This window comes from Lissotriton helveticus, chromosome 1_1 (genome assembly GCF_964261635.1).
Source record: "Lissotriton helveticus chromosome 1_1, aLisHel1.1, whole genome shotgun sequence".
Lineage (NCBI taxonomy): Eukaryota > Metazoa > Chordata > Amphibia > Caudata > Salamandridae > Lissotriton > Lissotriton helveticus.
In genome coordinates this window covers 1,330,854,592-1,330,874,390 of record NC_136057.1, presented here as the reverse complement: position 1 = coordinate 1,330,874,390, position 19,799 = coordinate 1,330,854,592, and the positions used below count along the sequence as shown (strand labels likewise).

General features: G+C 45.0%; 1 protein-coding gene across 4 annotated transcripts in view; it reads right to left on the bottom strand.

Moving 5' to 3' along the window:
• LOC144823689 (von Willebrand factor A domain-containing protein 7-like) overlaps nucleotides 1-19,035 on the bottom strand; it is a 542,335-nt gene extending 523,300 nt beyond the window's left edge. Inside the window, exon 1 of one of the 4 annotated variants that reach the window (XM_078682451.1) lies at nucleotides 19,003-19,035. The gene's annotated coding sequence lies outside the window, so the exon portion shown is untranslated. Of the gene's footprint in view, nucleotides 1-18,998 lie in introns of all 4 variants that reach the window. The other 3 variants (XM_078682442.1, XM_078682435.1, XM_078682427.1) reach the window with 3 other exon arrangements.
• Nucleotides 19,036-19,799: the final 764 nt, after the last annotated feature.

Sequence of the window (19,799 nt, the reverse complement as noted above, 5' to 3'; positions counted from 1 at the left end):
CCAAAGCGAAGGGGCAAATGACCATAAGGGGGCATAGTAGATCCTCGCTGATCCCCTAGGTTTGATGTGGAGGTTTTAAAAGGGCCCCGCGGGGCAAAAAAAATAAATAATAATAATAATCGAACGGCTGAATGGATTTGCACGAAACTTGGTAAAATATTAGGGACTGGTAGCCCGATGTGCCTTTGCTAGGTCTCAATATATGTGCTTCAGTGCATTTTGAGAAATTAACGTTCAAAAACAAGATATATATCTGTAACAGCGCTCCGCTTCGCGGAGATAAAATTATATCTGTATTACGTAGCTGTTGCTAACACCAGTTAGCGACGGCTAGTAGGAGATAGCGACCATCTTGGGCCCCACTTTGCATGTGAGTGATATTTATCACTAATGACATGCAAAGTGGGCATGCCAAGATGTTAGCGACTGGAAACAGTCGCTAACATCGCTATCTCCTATTATCAACTTTTGGAAATATTCGAGATAAGCGCGAATATCTCCAAAAAGTAACAGCTGCCCTGAGCAGTTCTTAGCCATGTTATCCAATGGGAGGTGGATAACATGGCTAAGAGCATTAGCTCGGTAATGCATGAATATCGCGGAGTTTTCAGCGATATTAATGCATTGCGCTCGTTTTTTATCGTATTTGCGATAAACCTTGATAATAGCAAGGTTTATCTGCGATAATTTCTGACGGTAAAAAAATCTTTGCAATGCATCGTTAGGGATAAATATCGCTTAACTTTGGTAATATGCCCCAACGTCTGTTAACGTTCGATTCGAAGGAAATCAGGAATTGTTGAAAAACATTGTGTGCGCCATCTTGTCTTTTTTCAAATGCCACACTTTTGTCGTGCACGGCAGCCATTTTAGATGCCTTGACCAGATCCACTCTGTGCACGCTGTCGATCCTTAGCATGGCTCCCCACCCTCGCAAGCATCTCCCCCAGGCAGTGGTCACCCCCGCTCTCTGTTTTATGCATGGGTAATAAACCTCCCCCCATCTGCGCTGTTCTTCCCTGAGAATCACACCCTGTGCCCGCCCGACACCTCCCTTTCGCCCTATTCACTACCGCACCCTCTGACACTCCTTTTCCTCTGTGTCCGATTGTCCAGGCCGGTCCTAGGCTATCAGCTAGCCCTGCAGATGTAGTTTATAGCCACAGCTGTAAAGAATCACCCGTCTTCAAAGGAGTTATAGTAGATCAAGGCCCACACTCGATGAGATCCGTCACAGCAGAAGCGTTGCTATTATCTGAAAACCATCCTGTATTGTGATTGGGGAGGGGACCGAGCGTAAAGCGGAAGATTCCAGGGATGACTCTTTGTACATCAAAGTTTTTACAATTATGTGTCACATTAAAAATATATAGCACTCCGACAAAGTAGTAAGATTATAAAACTTTAATAATTTATAAATATATACAAGAAAACAAAAATAGTAATAACATATAAACATTTTTAGAGAAAAACAACGAAGTAGCGGTCGGCTGTGCGAATAGTCCCAACGCAGCACAACTTCCAGATTTCCGGCGTGGGGCGTCGCGGGGGGTGGGTGATCAGTAGCAAACTGTTGTGCGAATAGTTCCAAGGCAGCAGAACGCGCCGAAATCTAGATGACACAAAAGTGATGTCTAGTAAGTTGCCACCCAGCAAATAACGGCGTGGGGCGTCGCGGGGGGTGGGTCATCAGTAGCAAACTGTTGTGCGAATAGTTCCAAGGCAGCAGAACGATGGCACCAAGGTGATGTCCAGTAAGTTGCCGCACTGGTTTTGGTATCCTACAATGCTGCTCCGAATAACGGCGTGGAGCGCCCCGGGGGAGGCGGCGTGAACGGGCCTCTCCAGGTGGAGTCTCGTCTGTTGTAGTGGGGCGCCCCTTTACCGTTTCAGTTGCCATTCCGTCCGCTTTTGGTCCACTGTGTCAAAATCCGCCATTCAGCTGAGTTGCGCCCACTCTTGCGGTGCAGCGATAGGCGGCTGTCACAGGACTCTCAAAATGGCGGCAGGCTGTTTCCTTTTTGGGCCTGGTCCACTGAAATGGCCCTGGGACACCTTGGAAATCGGACGCTTGTCTGCTAGGTCTTGGACCCCATTCTCGAAAGCGTCCCCTCCGCCTTGAGAATTCATCAAAAGTTTTGGGGGCCCCGACTCCTGCAGGCTTCTGGTGGGGAGCGGCTGCCATGATTGCTCGCGGAATGACCACGACGGAGCTACGAGATGGTGGTGCTCTCATGGTGACGCCAGCTTCAGTCTGAAACATCCAGAAACAAGGTGGGGCTTTCATCGTTTGGGGGGAAAAAAAAGTTTTCATCCAATGAAAAGTGTTGTTTTTAGGTCATATGATCAAGCCTTCCATCATTAGGAAACCAAAAGTAAAATGAACCAATGAAAAGTTTTATAAACAAGTCACATGACCTGTTATGCGGCATAGGGTATAAAATGCGGAGAAAATACGTTGGCACGTGAGGCGGCGTCAGTAGCGGACCGATGTGCGAATAGGCCGAAGGCAACACAACGCGCCAAGATCCGGATGGCATCGAGGTGGTGTCATAGTTGAGAGTTCTGAGCAGCGGTTGTAACACTGTCTGAAGCTTATTTGCAGCTGCTGCAGCTTCACTACGCGCCAAGATCCGGATGGCACCGAGGTGGTGTGTAGGAAGTTGCCGCACTGGTGTGGCCATCCTACAATGCTGAAAGTCGGCGTGGGGCGCCCCGTTGGCCTGTGAGTTTGCGTCAGTAGCGGACCGATGTGCGAATAGGCCGAAGGCAGCACAACGCGCCAAGATCCGGATGGCACCGAGGTGGTGTCTAGTAAGTTGTCGCACTTCTGTGGCCATCCTACAATGTTGAAAGTCGGCGTGGGGCGCCCCGTTGGCCTGTGAGATGGTGTCAGTAGCGGACTGATGTGTGAATGGGGCCAAAGGCAGCGCAACAATATTTTCTACTATATTTCCGGTGTAGAAGAGACCACAAGGCGCTGAGATGCCAAGATCCGGATGGCACCGAGGTGGTGTGTAGCAAGTTGCCGCACTGGTGTGGCCATCCTACAATGCTGAAAGTCGGCGTGGGGCGCCCCGTTGGCCTGTGAGATGGCGTCAGTAGCGGACCGATGTGCGAATAGGCCGAAGGCAGCACAACAATATTTTCTGACTGACACCACAAGGCGCTGAGATGCCAAGATCCGGATGGCACCGAGGTGATGTCTAAGTTGCGGACTGATGTGCGAATGGGGCCAAAGGCAGCGTAACAATATTTTTTGTATGGAAGATACCACTAGGCGTTGAGATGCCAAGATTCGGATGGCACTGAGGTGATGTCTAGCAAGTTGGTGTGGTCATCCTACAATGCTGAAACTCGGCGTGGGTCACCCCATTAGCCTGTGAGATGGCGTCAGTAGCGGACCGATGTGCGAATAGGCCGAAGGCAGCACAACGCGCCAAGATCCGGATGTCACCGTGGTGGTTTCATAGTTGAGAGGCACTTCATCTGCAGTGGGGCGCCGAGATCCGGATGGCACCGAGGTGATGTCTAGCAAGTTGCTGTACTGGTGTGGTCATCCTACAATGCTGAAACTCGGCGTGGGTCGCCCCATTAGCCTGTGAGATGGCGTCAGTAGCGGACCGATGTGCGAATAGGCCGAAGGCAGCACAACGCGCCAAGATCCGGATGTCACCGTGGTGGTTTCATAGTTGAGAGGCACTTCATCTGCAGTGGGGCGCCGAGATCCGGATGGCACCGAGGTGATGTCTAGCAAGTTGCTGTACTGGTGTGGTCATCCTACAATGCTGAAACTCGGCGTGGGTCGCCCCATTAGCCTGTGAGATGGCGTCAGTAGCGGACCGATGTGCGAATAGGCCGAAGGCAGCACAACGCGCCAAGATCCGGATGTCACCGTGGTGGTTTCATAGTTGAGAGGCACTTCATCTGCAGTGGGGCGCCGAGATCCGGATGGCACCGAGGTGATGTCTAGCAAGTTGCTGTACTTGTGTGGTCATCCTACAATGCTGAAACTCGGCGTGGGTCACCCCATTAGCCTGTGAGATAGCTGTTCTTTGGATTTGGGCCTGGCTCGTCTGCTGTAGTGGGGCGCCCCTTTACCGTTTCAGTTGCCATTCAGCTGAGTTTCGGCTGCTCTTGATGCTACAGCGACAGGCGGCTGCAACAGGACTCTCAAAATGGCGGCCTGTTCTTTGGATTTGGGCCTGGTCCACTAAAATGGCCCTGGGACACCTTAGAACTCGGACGCTCGATTTTTTTTTCCTTTCCTGTACATGCAAAAAAAGGTAAATGCCCGGTACGTTACACGCTTCATCTGCCACGATGAACTCTCCAGAGGAACCGAAAAAAAATATAGTTGTGGTAACTATACCATGCATCGTCATATGGAGAGGTGGCACCAATTAATTATAGTGCTGCATAAAAGAGAGATTTGGAGGAGAACCCCTGACCTGCTAGTACATTCATCAAAGAAGTGGCACTGAGAGCTTCAGAGGCAAGGGAAACGGTCCCAAATATTTAGAAGAACTTTGGAAAGATTAAAATGACATGTTTAGATTGTGGCAAATTAATTTCATGTGGACAGATGAGTGTTACTCTAATAAATACAGCATATGAACATCATCATAGTCGATGGTTGGTAGAGACATTTTGACTATATCCTGGACCTGCCCGTCCTCGCCCAAAATGGCGCCAGAATAAATGGGACTCGTAACTCCTTGTTGTGTACTGGTTGCAGAACCTTGAAATCACGAGATACGTATGCAGTTTTGAAGCAAATGGCGGGCGGGGACGAGAATTGATTGAATATTTCGACATCCCTATTGATATTAAGTTCTGATGTGTTATTGATTACTGTACTGTTGAAAGTTCGAATTAACGTCACCCATGGTACTTGCCCGCAAATGTATATCTAGATAATTTTATTGTAACTGGCCCTGTCGTATTTTAATTATAAAATGTACGTCCACCGATTCCGTAACTGTTAGACACCTTAGTTCTTGCAACGTAATGGCCCGCCCGTTACGTTCCTCTACAGTGTAAATGTCTATTCATCATATACGATTACAGTTTGCTCCGTGGCCGGCCCACGTGGTTATAGGCTCGTATTTGTATAATGAAATTTTCACAATAAAGGTTTTTAAAAGAAAACATGGTAGTAGTATATACATTGGTAAAGTTTTTAATAATAGTCACTGTTTTAGAATCATTAAAAGGCAAGTGAAATAAAGCAGACCAATTACATGAAGGGTAAAAGGTATAATACGAAGGAACGCAGTAAAGATAAATGGTCAAGGGCTGTTGTGTTTTCTATTCCTGCAACATAAAGTGATCGATAAGAATCTCATATTCAGGCGTATCGGCGACTAAGACAGCAGGTCGACCCTCTTTTGCTCAACGGCTCCGTCATGGGACGAAGAAACGCTCTTTTTCTCGAAAAAAGAATATATTTTACTTGCAGGACAGTTGTAAAATTTCCGGGAAAGTACATTAGCCTGGAACATTATAACATATATTTAAGAAAAAATAATGTTCGGAAGTAATGAAAAGCGTAATTTTTAGGTCATATGACCAAGCCTTTCATCATTACAATAAGAAAAGTAAAATGAACCAATGAAAAGTTTTATTAACAAGTCACATGACTTGTTATGCTTACGTTACGCGCTGCGCGCCCCGGATGACTTCCGGATGCGCTAACGCGGCGCGTCATATGACGCATTACGCGACAACGCAGGTACAGAATATAGTCAAAATGTCTCCACCAACCAGCGGTCGGAACACAACCCCTTTCAGCAGGCTAAATAGTTCTGTTAAATGACAACAGAAGGGACAGGCAACAAGAACCATCAGTCAAAGAGGGGAGGGCTAGTTCTTCTCTACCGGGTTACATTGGGGCGCTACCGGAACTGATCGAATTGGTAGTCTACAGTGTTTCTGGATGTTTCAGACTGAAGCTGGGGTTAGCATGAGAGCAGCACCATTTCGTAGCTCCGTCGTGGTCATTCCGCAACCAATCATGGCAGCCGTTCTTTATCGTTATTTTGGGCGGGGTGGGTGGCGGAGCCGAGCTGTTTTGCAGCCATCATTGTGTGGAGTTCAGTTCATCTCACTAGTTTTGTATTTGTCATGAGGGGTTGTTCCTAATGTTTCTATTTTAGCGAGGTCAAAAAGAGATCCCATTAGTGGCCTACTGATTTTGCTCGATTCCTTTTCTTTTTTTTTACACGATTTTTCGTTATCTGCAAAGACTAAACAGAGTATTGCGACTCTGTGTTTGTTTGTAAATAGAGAATGAACCAAAGAGAACTAATTCTAAAACAGTAAATACTTGGATAACAATGAATCAAATGGAGAGAGAAGCAGGCACGACGGATTACAATGGGGGCAAAGACCTGCGTTAACTACCTTTCACTATCTGCAAAGAGAGAGTACTCCTAATAGAAATGAGGGGGGGGGCACCATTCAAAGCAGATCAGTGTGCATAAACACGAAAATGTTTTCACTTACCACGTACTTGACATTCGACAGCTTATGATATTTGCTATTAAAAAACCATTGAAATTCACTGAAAAAACCATAGGTTATAGACCATATATAGTTAGGAATTAGCATTTACAAAACCTTGAAAATTCACTGAAAAAACCATAGGTTATAGACCATATATAGTTAGGAATTAGCATTTAAAAAACCTTATTTTACTCACACAAAACCATTGAAATTCCATATATAGTTAGTTGCACTAACTATATATCGCGCACCTGCAATCCACTGCTGATGATGTCACATATTACATCATTCATGACATGGTCAGTGACATCACTGATGACATCACTGATGACATCTCAAATGACATCACTGATGACATCACTGATGACAACATCCAGTGACTGTATGTTTCTGTAAAGTTAAAATGTGTCTTACATATTGAAGAATGAGTGGAAGTATAAGTGTCTGGACAAAGGATTTAGTAGGTGCATGACTGAATGCATGAGTGAGTGATTAAATGTGTCTCACTGAGTGCATGGGTTAGTGACTAAAGTGTCTTAATTTGTGCATCATTATGTCTGTTGTTCTGTAAACTGCTGCATGTTTTGATCAGTAGCTATATGATTAACTATATGGGTTACTGATTGATTGTCCAAGTATTTGTATGGGAGACTGAGTGTGTGTGTGGCTGGCTGGGAGGTGTGTGACTCTGTGCAGATCAATGTGTACTTGTATCAATGATTGTATAACAAGGTAAGTATGTGTTAGTATATGTTTGAAAATGTAAGGTGCTCTATGTTTAACTGTATAGACAAGAAAATGGAAGTGTCATTGATTCTTTACAGGACTGACTAGGTGTGTGAGTAACTCCATGGATGAGTGGCAGACTGTGAGTGTCTGTATAGGTGTATGAGTGCATATGATAGTGTTGTAAAGATGAGTGATTGTATGTATGAATGATAGTATGGGTGAATGAGTGAAGGTGTGTGTAGACGTAGGAATCAGTGAGTGCGTATGTAGTAACTAGTATTGGTGTGTCAATGGTTTCAAAAATTATATTCTGTATTTAACACTGGGTGAAACAGAGGTTATATTAAAATGTGAGGAGATGCATTGTATTGTCACATGAATGATATCATCAGTGATGTGGTCATTGATGTCAAATGAGATGTCATCAGTGATGTCATCAGTGATGTCATTTGAGATGTCATCAGTGATGTCATCAGTGATGTCACTGACCATGTCATGAATGATGTAATATGTGACATCATCAGCAGTGGATTGCAGGTGCGCGATATATAGTTAGTGCAACTAACTATATATGGAATTTCAATGGTTTTGTGTGAGTAAAATAAGGTTTTTTAAATGCTAATTCCTAACTATATATGGTCTATAACCTATGGTTTTTTCAGTGAATTTTCAAGGTTTTGTAAATGCTAATTCCTAACTATATATGGTCTATAACCTATGGTTTTTTCAGTGAATATATATATATATATATATATATATATATATATATATATATATATATATATATATATATTTAGATAGATAAAGATATGTACAAATGCATATATATGTATATATACATACACACACTCACACACACGCACATATATGTATATATATATATATATATATATATATATATATATATGGAACAACCCCTCCTCCAAAAGAAAAGAGACGTGACCCTGAAGGGAGATTCAAAGGAGCACTTTACTGCACACAGGTCTCGGGCGAATGCATTTCGGCACTTTCTGCCTTCCTCCGCGCCCCTCTCCAGCTGCTCCTTGTGCTGCGAATGGTCAGCCTGTCACGCTGTTGTTAAACGTTTGCCATACTCCGCCCCCACAATGTGATGCAATCAAACTGTGTAGTCCCGTGTGGTGGAACTATACTTCCCACAAAGCCCCAATGCTGTGCCTCGAGGAAATTGGAAAGTGCTGTGGGGCGATGTAGGTCGAGTCGGCTTCCGTGACAGGCGCAGCCATTAAAGTTTGTTGGGGAGGTGAGGCAAATGTACACTTCGGTGCCCCCTCGGGTCCCCCTTGTTTGTCCGCCGCAACCTCTCTGCCTGGTATCCTTTGCGGGGGTTGGCGCGGGAATCCCAGTCACCCAAACAGGGGATATGAATATCCGCTCACCGCGTTGTCTGCCAAGCGTCCTGGTGGGTAATGGACCTATTTGCTATCGCAACAAACAAAAAGTGCTCCATCGAGCTGGCCAGCAAGTCCATACCACTTAGGCGGCGGGGGTACACGTAAAAGCGCCCTGGCTTGGCGCACAATGTCTGGAACAACCCCTCCTCCAAAAGAAAAGAGACGTGACCCTGAAGGGAGATTCAAAGGAGCACTTTACTGCACACAGGTCTCGGGCAAATGCCTTTCGGCACTTTCTGCCTTCCTCAACGCCCCTCTCCAGCTGCTCCTTGTGCTGCGAATGGTCAGCCTGTCACGCTGTTGTTAAACGTTTGCCATACTCCGCCCCCACGATGTGATGCAATCAAACTGTGTAGTCCCGTGTGGTGGGACTATACTTCCGACAAAGCCCCAATGCTGTGCCTCGAGGAAATTGAAAAGTGCTGTGGGGCGATGTAGGTCGAGTCGGCTTCCGTGACAGGTGCAGCCATTAAAGTTTGTTGGGGAGGTGAGGCAAATGTACACTGCGGTGCCCCCTCGGGTCCCCCTTGTTTGACCGCCGCAACCTCTCTGCCTGGTATCCTTTGCGGGGGTTGGCGCGGGAATCCCGGTCACCCAAACAGGGGATATGAATATCCGCTTACCGCGTTGTCTGCCAAGCGTCCTGGTGGGTAATGGACCTATTTGCTATCACAACAAACAAAAAGTGCTCCATCGAGCTGGCCAGCAAGTCCATACCACTTAGGCGGCGGGGTACACGTAAAAGCGCCCTGGCTTGGCGCACAATGTCTGGAACAACCCCTCCTCCAAAAGAAAAGAGACGTGACCCTGAAGGGAGATTCAAAGGAGCACTTTACTGCACACAGGTCTCAAGCTAATGCATTTCGGCACTTTCTGCCTTCCTCAGCGCCCCTCTCCAGCTGCTCCTTGTGCTGCGAATGGTCAGCCTGTCACGCTGTTGTTAAACGTTTGCCATACTCCGCCCCCACGATGTGATGCAATCAAACTGTGTAGTTCCGCGTGGTGGAACTATACTTCCCACAAAGCCCCAATGCTGTGCCTCGAGGAAATTGGAAAGTGCTGTGGGGCGATGTAGGTCGAGTCGGCTTCCGTGACAGGCGCAGCCATTAAAGTTTGTTGGGGAGGTGAGGCAAATGTACACTTCGGTGCCCCCTCGGGTCCCCCTTGTTTGTCCGCCGCAACCTCTCTGCCTGGTATCCTTTGCGGGGGTTGGCGCGGGAATCCCGGTCACCCAAACAGGGGATATAAATATCCGCTCACCGCGTTGTCTGCCAAGCGTCCTGGTGGGTAATGGACCTATTTGCTATCGCAACAAACAAAAAGTGCTCCATCGAGCTGGCCAGCAAGTCCATACCACTTAGGCGGCGAGGGTACACGTAAAAGTGCCCTGGCTTGGCGCACAATGTCTGGAACAACCCCTCCTCCAAAAGAAAAGAGACGTGACCCTGAAGGGAGATTCAAAGGAGCACTTTACTGCACACAGGTCTCAAGCGAATGCATTTCGGCACTTTCTGCCTTCCTCAGCGCCCCTCTCCATCTGCTCCTTGTGCTGTGAATGGTCAGCCTGTCACGCTGTTGTTAAACGTTTGCCATACTCCGTCCCCACGATGTGATGCAATCAAACTGTGTAGTTCCGTGTGGTGGAACTATACTTCCCACAAAGCCCCAATGCTGTGCCTCGAGGAAATTGGAAAGTGCTGTGGGGCGATGTAGGTCGAGTCGGCTTCCGTGACAGGCGCAGCCATTAAAGTTTGTTGGGGAGGTGAGGCAAATGTACACTTCGGTGCCCCCTCGGGTCCCCCTTGTTTGTCCGCCGCAACCTCTCTGCCTGGTATCCTTTGCGGGGGTTGGCGCGGGAATCCCGGTCACCCAAACAGGGAATATGAATATCCGCTCACCGCGTTGTCTGCCAAGCGTCCTGGTGGGTAATGGACCTATTTGCTATCGCAACAAACAAAAAGTGCTCCATCGAGCTGGCCAGCAAGTCCATACCACTTAGGCGGCGAGGGTACACGTAAAAGTGCCCTGGCTTGGCGCACAATGTCTGGAACAACCCCTCCTCCAAAAGAAAAGAGACGTGACCCTGAAGGGAGATTCAAAGGAGCACTTTACTGCACACAGGTCTCAAGCGAATGCATTTCGGCACTTTCTGCCTTCCTCAGCGCCCCTCTCCATCTGCTCCTTGTGCTGCGAATGGTCAGCCTGTCACGCTGTTGTTAAACGTTTGCCATACTCCGCCCCCACGATGTGATGCAATCAAACTGTGTAGTCCCGTGTGGTGGAACTATACTTCCGACAAAGCCCCAATGCTGTGCCTCGAGGAAATTGAAAAGTGCTGTGGGGCGATGTAGGTCGAGTCGGCTTCCGTGACAGGCGCAGCCATTAAAGTTTGTTGGGGAGGTGAGGCAAATGTACACTGCGGTGCCCCCTCGGGTCCCCCTTGTTTGACCGCCGCAACCTCTCTGCCTGGTATCCTTTGCGGGGGTTGGCGCGGGAATCCCGGTCACCCAAACAGGGGATATGAATATCCGCTTACCGCGTTGTCTGCCAAGCGTCCTGGTGGGTAATGGACCTATTTGCTATCGCAACAAACAAAAAGTGCTCCATCGAGCTGGCCAGCAAGTCCATACCACTTAGGCGGCGGGGGTACACGTAAAAGCGCCCTGGCTTGGCGCACAATGTCTGGAACAACCCCTCCTCCAAATGAAAAGAAAAGTGACCCTGAAGGGAGATTCAAAGGAGCACTTTACTGCACACAGGTCTCGGGCGAATGCATTTCGGCACTTTCTGCCTTCCTCAGCGCCCCTCTCCAGCTGCTCCTTGTGCTGCGAATGGTCAGCCTGTCACGCTGTTGTTAAACGTTTGCCATACTCCGCCCCCACGATGTGATGCAATCAAACTGTGTAGTCCCGTGTGGTGGAACTATACTTCCCACAAAGCCCCAATGCTGTGCCTCGAGGAAATTGGAAAGTGCTGTGGGGCGATGTAGGTCGAGTCGGCTATATATATATAATATATATATTACCTACTGGCGGTCGCCAGTAGGTAGTTATAGTTAGGACCTAGTTTCCATAGGAAATCCGCAACATTCTATTGGGAATAACTTTGGCGCCGGTGGACGAATTTTCGCGAATTTCTCAAATTAGATGGCCCGCTCCGCTCTGCTCCTTCCCTAAAAGTTTGGGGGGGATTCGTCAAGCGGGGCCGAGATAAAAGGGTGGTCCCAAAACGTGTTTTCTCCATGTTAATTTCCATAGGGCGGTTGGACTCACATTTAGGCCGAACAGCTGAATGGATTACCATCAAACTTGGCAAAATTGTAGGGACTGGTAGCCCGATGTGCCTTTGCTATGTCTCAAGATATGTTCTCCAGAGCATTTTGAGTAATTTAGGTTAAAAAATATATATATATATCTATAAGCGCCCCCCGGTACGTGCACCGGGGAGCGTACCCGGCGCTCTACGCGAGTACGCGAGCGGAAAGTTGATTGGCTCTCGGGTGTCTGTCAACATTCCAAACAGTCCGGAGCGGCCGCCATCTTGTGTCTCGGTAGGATCGAGACACAAGAGGTGGAAAAAACAAAGGGGGAAATGACCATAAGGGGGCAGGGTAGACCCCCCCTGGCCCCCTAGGTTTGATGTGGGGGTTATAAAAGGGCCCCGCGGGGAAAAAAACAATTTAATTTTTTTTTATTTTCGCGGGGGGGGGAGCGCCCGGTACGCGCACCGGGGAGTGTACCGGGGAGCGTACCATGGGTCTGCATGATTAAATAAATATATTTGAACCTTTCACAATCATGTCACCTGTGTTACTTCGGATTAGGAAGCAGATTGAGCTTCTTTCTTGTTGGTTTGTGTCATGTTTTTTGATAATGCTTGGTATCAACATTTGCAAGATAGAGGAATTGTATTTTGTGAATTAGTAAGGTTTCAGTAGTGAAATTGAATCCTTGTACATAGGACCTGCGGTCTGCTTCTAAAATGTGATTTAAAAAACGATTTTGGGGCAAATGAATGGCTTTTACATTTTTGAGAAGGAATAAATAGTGTCTGCATGATTAAATAAATATATTTCAACCTTTCACAATCATGTCACCTGTGTTACCTCAGATTAGGAATCAGATTGAGCTTCTTTACTGTTGGTTTGTGTCATGTTTTTTGATAAAGCTTGGTATCAACATTTGCAAGATAGAGGAATTGTATTTTGAAAAATAGTAATGTTTCACTAGTGAAATTGAATGCTTGTACATAGGATCTGCGCACTGTTTATTAAATGTTATTTAAAAAACGATTTTGGGGCAAATGAATGGCTTTTACATTATTGAGAAGGAATAAATAGTGTCTGCAAGATTAAATAAATATATTTGAACTTTTCACAATCATGTCACCTGTGTTTCCTCAGATTAGGAAGTAGATTGTGCAGATTAGGTGAGGTATGTCCAGGGGTGCAAAGGAGGTGAGGCCTGTGTCCATGAGTGCAGTAGAGAGGACTCACCTCCTCTGACCCTTGGACAAGACTCACCTCCTCTGTGCCCCCTGGACAGGCCTCAATGTATTGGGTATAATTGATGGTAACAGGGTGCAGATGAGGTGAGGTCAGACACTCACCTTCTTTCAGTCCCGCTACTTCACTTCCCTTCTCCTCTCGTCCCTTTCTGTGCTTTCTCACTCATTTTCTTCTCGTTTATCAATGCACTCCACTTCACTTACTCTTTTTCATTTTTTTAAGAATACAGCTCTTTGATGAGAATTGGAGGTAGTTCTGAAAAGAACTTTTTTTTTTCTTCTTTTTTTCTTTTTTTAGAACAAAAACAAAAACAGGGAATGGGAAACTGCTCAACAGGAGCAAAAAAACAAAACAAAATTATGGCTGGAAACGGCAGCGATGGTTATCCAATGCTGGAACCATGTGCAGAACACTTTGTTCCCCATAGCAAAGTAACTTATCGCATTATCTGCATTTAATAACGCCTTTATTAAAAGCAGGCTTGATGTTGGGAATCTGCTCTTGTGATTGCTCCCTCCCTAATGCAGTTTGTCCTCCGGTTGAAGTAGAGGCACCATTACTGGGAGCCTCTCGTGCCAGAGCCCTGACACTTTCCCGGGCAAAATTCTGGGGGGCACTTCCTCTCCACATGGCGAATCATTGTGGAGTTACCAAATGAATATTTCTTAGTGGGGTCACCCCGTGACAGGACAGTGTGACAAATCCTGCACTCCACTTTTGGAGCATTTACTTTTTTCTGGTCATCAGGAATAGAAAAAAACATCCAAATAAAGTGGTCTTTTACTTTCGGCTGAGGAGCCTCCTCATCAAGAAATTCATTGGAGCCATCTTCACTGCTGGATGGTCTGGCAGCCATGATAATCCAAGATTTTATTCCCACAAAGATCCGACAGCAAAAAGGCAGGTCTTGCAGTCACAAAAGTGAAAGAAGAAGTGAAGGAAATGGGTGGGGATTTCATTCTTTGTTAAAAAAACTGTTAGGAACCAATGAAAAGTGTTATTTTCAGGTCACATGACCCGACGCGCTAACGCTACGCGCCCGGGGGCGCGCCGCGTAAGCGCGTCGGGGCGCTTATATTGCACTATCGCATGCGCTTGGGCGCTTCCGGGTGCGCCTACGCCGTGCGTCATAAGACGAATCTCGTGGCTACGCGATACGTGTCTTATGACGCACGGCGTCGCGGCTAGGCGATACGTCACAATGTTGTTTTCGTTCGCGGCAATAGCGCTAACGGGACGCTCACTGGTACGCGCACCGGGGCACGCCGCAATACTGCGCTTACCGGTGCGCTCACCGGTACGCGCACCGGGAGCGCTCCAGGGCAAAAACCAAAAATAAATGAATACATTTTTAAAAAAATAGTATTACATAAATATACAATATAGGATTCATTATAAAATAGAAATTAGCTATTAAAAAACCTATGAAATTCACTGAAAAAACCATAGGTTTCACACCAGTTATAGTTAGGAATTAGCATTTAAAAAACCTATTAAATTCACTGAAAAAACCATAGGTTTCACACCAGTTATAGTTAGCTGGAAATTTTACTCACTAACACCATTGAAATTCCCACGTTATAGTTAGTTGGACTCACTATAACTTGCGCGTGCAATGCACTGCTGATGACGTCACATATTACATCACTCATGACATGGTCAGTGACATCACTCATGACATCACTGATGACACCATCCTTGTGACAGAGTGACAGACCTCCTTTCACTGTAATGTAACCCTTGAAACACATATTCAAAAATGGAAACTAACATTTTCAAAAAAATGGAGATACCCATACCAGTTACAACAACCAATTCAATAATTCCACCATCTGTATACACATCCACTCATTCACCAACAGTTCTATATAGTCACTCATACATATACTCACTCATCATATGTAGTGATACACCTATACATCCTCTTACACACCGACAGTCATCCAAAAGATACTCTCACACATACTCACACATGTAAATACACTATTGAACATCCATTTATTTGCATATACAGCTATACACACACTACCACTTTACTTCTAAGGAAACTTACACATACTTACTCTCTTAAACAATCACTTATAGAAACACATACTAATTTAAACAGGAACTCTTACAATCCCTCACTCTCACATATACTCACTTATATACATCAATATTCACATATACTAGATTAAAACATATGTAGTTCCTGATAAAGACACTAGTGAGACAGTCATTCACTCACTAACACACACATATACACACTCATCCACCCATACAGTCCTGCACATATGCTGTCTTCAAAACACATACAAAGAAGAGTCAGTCATTCATGCATGTATGTGCTAAGTAATACCCCCGCCAAACCATACAAACACTCATACTCATACTAAGAAAAACATCTAATAACCCATATACATACACATGTAGCTACTCACCAACCCATGCAGCCACTTATACACAAAGTGAAACACTAATACATATATTTAAATATATAAACATTACTCTCTAATATATGTATTCACTAAGATACACTTAATAAACCAGTTAACCAATCAATTTTTTTTTTTTAAAGATCCATGTAAACACTTATTTAAACATTTATTCTTCCATCAACTTTTACATATACATATATAACACATATTTATTTTTCAGAAAGACACACATTCACTGGATGGTGTCATCAGTGATGTCATGAGTGATGTCACTGACCATGTCATGAGTGAAGTAATATGTGACGTCATCAGCAGTGCATTGCACGCGCAAGTTATAGTGAGTCCAACTAACTATAACGTGGGAATTTCAATGGTTTTATGCGAGTAAGATTTCCAGCGAACTATAACTGGTGTGAAACCTATGTTTTTTTCAGTGAATATATATATATATATATATATATATATATATATATATACACTTTATTCCTAGACTCTGAGCTTATAATCAAGAAAGAAATACCTATGCTTAGTTTGATCTTGCAATTGGTGGGGCAAGATTCTGAGCCTCCTCCTGAGGCCCCTTGCACTTATTTTGAGGAAGTGCTGGTTCAATGGCTTCTACTAATGTGTTATGGGTAGCCATTCTCCATGTTTACTACTTCTGTTCTGCTGAAAGATATTATGGGTATTTTGGAAAGAAAAGACAGCATAATATTATCCTCTGTGTTTTGATAAAAACAGAACTTTCCTTTACTACTCAGTTCGGAAAATCCAGTTTTTGGACACAAACCCTTATACCATTGTTAGCAGATCAGGCTTTGTGTCAAACCCCGTGTGTGGTAGTGTGGGAATGCTCTTGTGTCAACTCCTTGACACCTGCTAGATGCAATGAAGCATGAAGTAGTACAAATTGCTACTGTTTGTTACAGTAAGGCAATTATTCAGCACAAAATAAGTTTTGCACTGGAAAGTAAATGACAGTGCAACACTTTGCTTTGTATACATTACGTATGGTAACTATGCACCAGTGCAAAATGTTGATGAATCTGGCCATTCATTTAATCTTCTTTGCACTGCAGCTACAATTTACACACTTATATATGAGCCTTGCACAATCACAAACAACAAAATCACACATAATCATGTATGATCTCTCCAATGTTACAGCAAGTCTCATATGAGAGCCCATCACTCTCACGTACACACACCTTAAATCTTATATGCTCAAAGGTATACTCAAGCACAGCTGAAAATTCAATTACCTCTCACCTGTGCTTTGCACATACCCCTTAGTTAGCTCACTAATAGTAAACTAAGCCTTGTCAAAATTTTACATATGCTGGAGTAATTAGAGTAATTTTAGTAATTATGCGTTACTCTCATGATGTAAAATTACTGCAAATATGCAAATACTCCAGCTAGAGTTATTAAGACTACTTTGTGACAACAATCCTATGGCAGGAGCAAAGAAACAATGAACTAAGAGAGTGAAAGCTGCTGCAGGCTACTGCTGTTTGTATCCTGCAGCAGTTAGTGATATTTTCTTAGCTCAAAATGCTTCCTTTGGCCCATTTTGGATGCAAGGATACATTTTGCACTAACAAAAACACGCTTAATGTTGGATTACACTTCTCACACAATTACACATAATTAGGAGTTGTTTTGTGGTAATTATGCTATAGATAATCTCATATGTTATGTCCATGCCTATAAAACACCCACCATGACAATACAGCCCTCTATGACATACCTCATCACATGTATCATTGTCCCTGACTCAAAAAAGCAATTTAACATAATTCAAACCTTTGATCCCTGATAGTGATATATCGTCTGCAAATACCAAGAAACGAAAAACAACAATTTTCGAACAGCATCCTTAAAAATAAGTATTTTATGTTTCATGAGTTGTGCTTCAGGGTCACTTATCATCAAATAGAAATATAGGAGCAGGAACAAATTAAACAATTGACATGTCTAAAATCCTTAATCATTTAACAATCATTGTGTATGTGCAGAAACATGTACTTATTTCTCATTAAACTTTAATTTCCAAGACTATGGGGCCCATTAGGATGGCGGGCGGATCGGCCCCGCCAGGCTGGCGGTAGCCACTGCCGGCCTGGCGGGGGCAATCCGCCGCCATCCTTGCTGCAAATACCCCCGCCATATTAACATGGCTGGGGGTCCGCGGCGGACGGAAAGACCGTCCGCCGCATTTCCGCTCCGGTCGCCTTGAGACCGAGGCGGAAAAGGGTTGTATATCGTGGCGGTGTCTATCAGACACCGCCAGCCATATTACAATGGGCATTCAACGTTGCCTTTCCGTGGCGGCAATGCTTCCACGGAAAGGCATGCGGAGTCTGCCTGCGGGGGCCCGTTGCGGGCCCCCAGGGACTCCAGGGGGGTGGAGGTGCACATGGGGGGTACCTATTGTACCCCCCTGCATTTCAAGGAACAACGTGGCAGGTACCGCGTGGTGCCTCTCACGTTGTGCTTTGAAATGCACAAGATGTATTCTTAGCATTGTGGCGGGCAGTGCTTTCAGCACCGACCGCCACAATGCTAAGAATACCGGATGCGCCCGCCACTGTGGGGGCGCATCCTAATACCCCCCACGGGACCCCCGCCCTTATGGCGGGCGGTCCCTTCACTCTATAGGATGGCGGGCGGACTAAGTCCGCCCGTCATCCTAATAGACCCCTTAATGTCTGAGTCTTGGCGCCAGTGTTTTGGCTTTGTCAATGCTTGTTTTGTCATGGCTTTTGTAAAACTCTATTGTTGCTTGAGATGTCTGGTCCTCACAAATATAAAAAATAAAGAAACATTGGCTAAAAACAAGAATATTTTTTGTTCTCAAAAGGCACACACTTTGCCATAGTAGTCTACGGCACTTAAGGCAACTACTTTGTGGGTGTGGGTGCCAGAGAGAAGCTCGCTTTGAAGCTGGGGAGCCAGGTTCAAGTCTGGCAGGAGGCTCAAGCATCCTGTGATTGTGGGCAAATCAATCAATCCACCATTGCCTAATAAAAAATGAATTTGTCCATCTGTATTGTAACTGGTGTTCATGTAAAGCGCTCTGATACCTCCGGGTCGAGTCGCGCTATATAAAATTGAAAAATAAAAGCTCAAAATCAGGTTAGTGGAGTTAGGCTGACCCATTACCCCATGCTATATGCTTTAGTGGACGGAAGAGCAACATTACAGAAACAATAAGAGACCAATGGATGAAGAAGGCTAGCTGCAATCCACATACATAAGTATATTACACATATCAATTTAAAAACATTAAAAGATCTTGGCTAACCCCGAACCTAAAAACTGCAACACTATCAGACCAGCTTAATAAAATATCCATAATGGGGAAAGTAAAACAGAAACTGATCACCGTAGTGGAAGTGCCATCCTTGGTAATTTACTACTTACCTACCTTCCACAATCTGAGCTCTCGTGCTGCCAAAATGTGCTTCTGCCTCCAGCCTCTGCAGCAGTGGAGGCTATATAAAGTACTCCAGCGGCAATTAGTTGTTGACAACCGTGGCTGTTAACCAAAATGACCTCAGAGTATATCCGTATCGACTCTGCCTGCCAGATTATCCCAAGCAAGAGAAGGCTACGAATCTGAGAAGTTTGTTTGCAGTCATAGAACTTTTTTTGAAATTCTTATATCGCGCACGTACACAGGAACTTCATAAAACGTGTAAGAGATCAAACACTTTAGCCCTTCTAGCTGACAGGTAGAATTAGTTTCATTCCAAGCAGGCAAAGAGTTTACTCAAAGTTATGGTGCAAGATTTAAAACGCATACACACACATATGTACACCTAAAAACATAACACCTCATCAGGGGTAGCAAGCGCTATATAAATACAAATCCTTCCCTCTTCCATCCCTTCACTATATTTTCAGCCCAAATAACAGACTAGCATGTCCACCACTCAAATTAATTTCACTTTCCCTAGACTAATTCACCACTAATCTTTTTTTGGTTCCGGAGTAAAGTGCTACTCGCTGAAAAGCACAACACCTAATCAGGGGTAGCAAGCGCTATATAACTGCAAATCTTAAGCTCCTCTATCCTTCCACGACCCTTCTCAATCCAAATAATAGACTAACCACCGCTCAAATTAATGTCATATTTCACTATACTAATTTACCACTAATCCTTTTGGGTTCCAGAGTACCGTGCTGCTCACTGAAAAAGCGATTTGATGCCTCATCAGGAGT